Raw genomic sequence first — 6,315 nt, 5'->3', positions numbered from 1 at the left:
GTTTGATGTTTATTTGCTGTGTGAATCTGTAGTTCCAGACTTTCAGCTCATTTTAAAAGATTTAAGCAAGTTTACAGTTCAGTTCAATAAAGTTATTCAATTAAAACTGCATTCACTGTTGTGGAGCTGAAGTTACATCTACTGTTATTTATTCTGTTTATTTAAACTTTTCAACTGTTCCCATATTTATGCGTTGTCACGGATGATCTGGTCTGCATACCAAACCTGGCACAGTTTGTACAAGGGCTTCCCTTCCATATGCATTCCTCATATTTCTGTACCACGTGTGTGGACACAGGGAGAACATGCAAACTCTACCTGGGAATCACCTCAATACCTTCTTGCTATGAGAGCACAGCGCTACCCACTGAGCCATCAAGCTGCATATTGAGTAAATTCAAGTCAAATTACAACCCCAAATCAGAAAAAGTTGGGACAGTACAGAAAATGCAAATAATAAAAACACAGAGTTCCTTACATTTACTTTGACTTTTATTTGATGTCAGACAGGATGAACCTGAGATATTTCATGTTTTATCTGCTCAACTTCATTTCATTTATTAATAAACATCCATTCCTGCATTTCAGTCCTGCAACACATTCCAAAAAAAGTTGGGACGGGAGCAATGTAGCACTAGTAATGAGGTGAAAAAACTAAATAATGATGTGATATTAAACAGGTAATTTTAATCATGGTTTGGTAAAAAAAGCAGCATCCAGGAAAGGCTGAGAGTCTCTGATGAGTAAAGATGATCAGAGGATCCAGTTTGTCCACAAATGTGTGAAAAAATGATTGAAATGTTTAAAAACAACCCCTACAGTGCATAATATCATTAAACAATTAATTATTTAGTTTTTTCACCTCATTACTAGTGCTACATTGCCCCCGTCCTAACTTTTTTTGGAATGTGTTGTAGGCCTGAACTGCAGGAATGGATGTTTATTAATAAATGAAATGAAGTTGAGCAGATAAAAGATGGAATATCTCAGGTTCATCCTGTCTGACATCAAATAAAAGTTAAAGTAAGAAACTGTGTTTTTATTATTTGCATTTTCCATACTGTCCCAACTTTTTCTGATTTGGGGTTGTAAATTAAAACATAAGTTATGTTAATTTAGTCAAATTTCTGCTACATTGGAGGTTGCAGCTGATACATTCAAAGTACTTTGAGTTATTAATAAGGTTTTAGTTACTAACTGTTATTAATATTACAGTTACTAAATTAAAGTTGCAGTTAAAATGTACTAGTTACCAGCAATCAGGGTGAGTTTACTTTTTACATCCATTCTACGAGGATCTTCAAAAAAGTTCCTCACTGTTATATTGTGGTTATAAGTGATGAGGGTGGGAGGAGTAATGGGTCGTGTCTGAGAGACTGAGAGACACGTATAGTCTGGATTTAGCTCCATCTGATTTCCCCCTTTCTGGACGCTCAAAGAAGCTTTAAGGGGAAGAAGATTTTCATGTGATGATGATGTGAAAGCAATGGCGCATCAGTGGCTACGAGCTCAACCAAAAACATTTTTTGCTGACGGCATTAAAAAGTTGGTACAACCAAGGACGGATTAAGGATAGTCTGGGCCCCACCCCCCACCCCGCGCCCCCCACCCCCTCTCCAAAAACATAAATAAATTAATACATTAAACAACCTGTCAATAACTAACACTAACACAAGAATCTATTTTATATAAGTTTCTTTCTACTCTTCTTTCTTGCAAAGTCATCCACTAATTCATCAAAATTAAGCTGTCTGACCAAATCTTGTTCAATGGCCAGAAGTGACAGTGAGTTCAGGCGGTTTTGGCGCATCCTAATCCTGAATGAAATATGAAATATGGTAGCTTGCCTGGCAATTTGTAGGTCCCTAGAAAGTCAAGGAGCCATGGTAAACGACTTCTATGGAAGTCAAGGGCCCCATAGCAGGGGCCCTCGTGATCAAGGGCCCTCTAATGGTATGCCCTGCTCTTCTCTAGGGCCCCCTGGTAGGGGCTCTCATAACCAGGGCCCTCTAAAAATATGCCCCCCTCTTTCCTAGGACCCCTAATAGCCAGAAGTCGAAGTCAGAGCAGTGCCACAACGCCTCATCCATTTTCATAAGGGGCCCAAAAGCATGGCTAGGGCCCAAAAGCATGGCTAGGGGCCCCAAAAGCATGGCTAGGGCCCCCAAGAGGCCCTGGGGTCAAAGTCCCTAATAGTCAGAGGATCCTTAAAATGGAGGGCCCTCGGAAATAAAAATATATTGTATTATAAATGTTGATAGGCATCGCAAAATGTTTTGGGCCAGGGCCCCCCCGGGGCCCCCTGACCTCAAGGGCCCCTGGGCGCTGGCCCCACTGGCCCGGTCAGTAATCCAGCCATGGGTACAACACTGAAGGTGATGATGTAGAAAAGTGATGTTATTTGTTCTTTATTCTTAATAAATAGAGTTTTTAAAGAGCCCTTGTGTATATAAATGAACTGAAGTCCTGACCTGAACCCAGTATAGATGCTCTGGTGAGATTGAAAATAAACTGCAGCGTGTCTAATTCAATGTGGTTCTAAATAGAGTAAAAAAACAGAATCAATATTTTCCTCACCACCGTAAGTACTAATAACATCAGGTACTTTAATAATTCAGTAGATGTTGCGGTGTGTGACGACTCCTCCCCATGTAAAACAAACCCCCTCTGAACAGGGCTTAAGTCACACCACCTCATCCTGTTTCATGACAACACCCAATTATCTCCGAGCAGAGCCCCTATTCTCCCCTGTTTCTCACCCTCCGACTCTTCTCATTTTGTACCCTTCAGTCATTTTCACACCTTAACGGGGTCGTTTTACACCACAGACCTGGAGACGTGCTCGAGTTTTAAAGTAAAGATCCTCTCAGACCAAACCGGGAGGTGAAGCTCGTCTTACTCACCCACTCACATACAGATTACAGTCCTGGGTTTATGTTTGAGAAGTGATGGATTCAGGGTGTGGGTGTGTGTGTGTGTGTGTGTGTGTGTGTAAAATTTCTAACTAATTTTAGAAATAATACAACCCCTATATGAAACTCTCACTGTAACTTTAATAACAATATTAATTATTCGTGTGTGTTTTAATATCTTGCTTAGTGATTTTAATTTGATAAGAAAAACAAATCTAATAACTGTAATTAGGTAACTGACTGCAAGTAAATACCTTATTAATGAGGGTTCTTCAAAAAGTTCTTTATTAAGAATAAAAAACAAATTTCATAACTTTTCTACATCGTCACCTTATGATGTATTTTCCCAGCGTCGTACCAACTTTTTAATGCTATCAGCACAAAATGTTTTTTGGAGCGCTCAGGTGGCGCGGTGGTAAAAACACACGCTGGAACACCGGAGCTGGCGAATGCAATTACGAGCTCTGCTGGCTGATTGATGGCGCCTGCACAGAGATGAGAAAAGAGTGCTGCCAGGGTGTGTCTCTCTGTACACAGCGCTGATCCACACTGCACTCGTCAAAGTGTAGGTGACAAGATGCATATGGCTGCTGCCCACATGTCGGAGGGGGCATGGTTTAGCTTAGTTCTCCTCAATCAGAGCGGGGATCGGCATTGGTGGAGAGGAAGCATGATGCAATCGGGCAGTTGGACGAAGAAAAAGGGGAGAAAATGCATAATTAAAAAAAATATATATATAAAAAATGTTTTTGGTTGAGTGCGTAGCCACTGATGCAGCGCTGCTCTCGCATCGTCATCACATGATAAATCTTCTTCCCCTTAAAGCTTCTTTGAACGTCCAGATGGAGCTAAATCCGGACTATAAGCGTCTCTCAGTCACTCCGACACGACCGATTACTCCTCCTCCCTCCCTCACCACTTATAACCACAATATAAAAGTGAGGAAACTTTTCGAAGATCCCTCATAGCATAAATTCCACCTCAGCTTCAGAACGTGGACTGATGATGTTACATTCCGTTTAGGATTAATTGCTCCTACAATAACTGCAAGTTGTCCAGGTCCTGATGCAGCCAATGCTGTGTAGACCTGCTGTTGTTTTTTTGCAGACCCTTGTGCACAACATGGATCAACCAATTACCTGCATGGACCTCAGACTGTGAGGCTTGGCTATATTAAGTAAAAACCATGTGTGTTTGGGGTCTGAATGTACAGGGAAACAAGGACAGCATTTATTATGCACAAATAAATTCACATAAAGCTTTACATAAAGGTAGAGAGACAGAACACAGGAGCTAGTGTGGCTCGCATCTGATCACAGCACGTCTGTTTACTCTGGATTCATATTCAATAATTCAGCAGGACATTCGGGATCCTGCCAGGAAATAAATCCCATGTTACACTGCAGTAGGTGAGGAGGCTTGGTAATGCTTTTTGAACACGTCCTAGCTCAAATGTGAAATGAAAACCAGGAGGAAAAAGGACCTGGTGCATTCACCCAGCAAGGTTCGGTTACTTCACCTGTCATTAACATTTATTAACTTAAATTAGTGGATTTGTTTGCCGTCTCTGTGAGACCAGGTTTCCTTTCACACTTGTGTGCCTGAGGGAGTTCAGGATGATCAGTAATCTGAAACCACGTTCATAGGCTTGTTTTGTTAAGGTATCGGTAGTATCAGCCAAAATATCCAATCAGAAATGTTCATTTATTGTATTTAAGTGCAGTTTTTTTTATCTCGTAAAGTCTCTGTGTGCACAGTAGGATTTATAGAGCACTAACACTACAAAACAGTATTTTAATAAATTAACAATAAAAACAGGCCACTATGTCAAGCTTTCTGCTATTCAGATCCCCCAAAGCTCTTAATAACATAATAATAAATAATAATAATACTTATAATAATAAATAATATTAATAACATAATAATATAAATAATAATAATATTATAGTAATTATAATAATAATATAGTAATAATATAACAATAATATAATAAAACATAATAATAATAATATAATAATTATATACTATTAATATAATAATAATATAATAAAACAAAATAATAATAATAATATACTACTAATATAATAATAGTAATAAAAACAGTAATAATAATATAATAATAATACATATAATAATAATAATAATATAATTCCTTTGAGATAAATAATCTATCTATCTAATAATATAATAATAACAATATAATAATAATAATATAATAATATAATTAATAATAATAATAATAAAAATAGCATAATAATATAATATAATAATATTATAATTAATAATAATATAATAATAAATAATATAATAAATAATAATAATAATAATAATAATAAAGGGGCAGTTGTAGCCTAGAGGTTAAGGTATTGGACTAGCAATCAAAAGGTTGCCGGTTCAAGTCACTATTGGGCCCTAAGCAAGGCACTTAACACTTAATTGCTTAGACAACATACTGTCACAGTACTGTAAGTCACTTTGGATGTAAAAAGTCTGCAAAATGCCAAAAATGTAAATAAGTGCTGCCGTTATTAGGGCAGTGGTAGTTCAGCAGTTAAAGTACAGGACTAGTCACTAGTTTAAGACCCACATCAGCCAGTTTGCCACTGTTGGGCCCCTAAGCAAGACCCTTAACCCTCAATTGCTTGCAATGCGTACAGTCTCAATCGTAAATCATAAAATGACAAAAAGGGGGAATGTGGGAGAAAACTGTTCATTTACACTAGAAATATTAATACATAATTAATTACTAATTAGAACATGTAGATATATTCAGGGCATGATTGCCAGTACCAGTTTAATTCTAACCTGCATCCTGCTGTGTGTAGGTGCACTGATCTTCTCAGGGTGGTTCCATTATTTGATGATTCACCGGTGAACATTTTAAGTAAGATTTAAATGTCATTTCAAGGCCGATACCAAAACTGCAGTGAAAGAGAAACAGGGTTGTTTTGAGTGGATTGATAAGTGGATAGATGGATGAATAGATAGATAACTGGAGGAAGAACCTGTGAGAGTGGGCTTAATGCTTCCCGGGGGGCAGCGGGAGGAAACTCTTAAAGCTTTCATTATCGATTCCGGTGCCAGAAACGGGAACACAGAGTAAGCAAAAGCAACACAGATGCGTTTGTGTGATTCGCTCGAGTTCTGCCCGCAGTGTGCCAACGAGTCCACATTTAGCAGTCAGGCCTGTTAAAACGGTCACAGAATCACCAAATCAATTCTTTATATATAATCAAATAATAATATAATAATCTCATCACATGCCATCATATTTTAATGATTTGTTTCTTTTTCATTGTGGTTTAAAGCTTTCTAAATCGTTTACCCGTGGAACAGACGGCACCAGGATGCGCTGTATGAGGATCCATCTTTGCACCATGCAGCTGAACGTTGAAGGACCCTG

This window comes from Trichomycterus rosablanca, chromosome 10 (assembly GCF_030014385.1).
Source record: "Trichomycterus rosablanca isolate fTriRos1 chromosome 10, fTriRos1.hap1, whole genome shotgun sequence".
Taxonomy (NCBI): domain Eukaryota; kingdom Metazoa; phylum Chordata; class Actinopteri; order Siluriformes; family Trichomycteridae; genus Trichomycterus; species Trichomycterus rosablanca.
Note: the sequence above shows the minus strand (reverse complement) of the source record.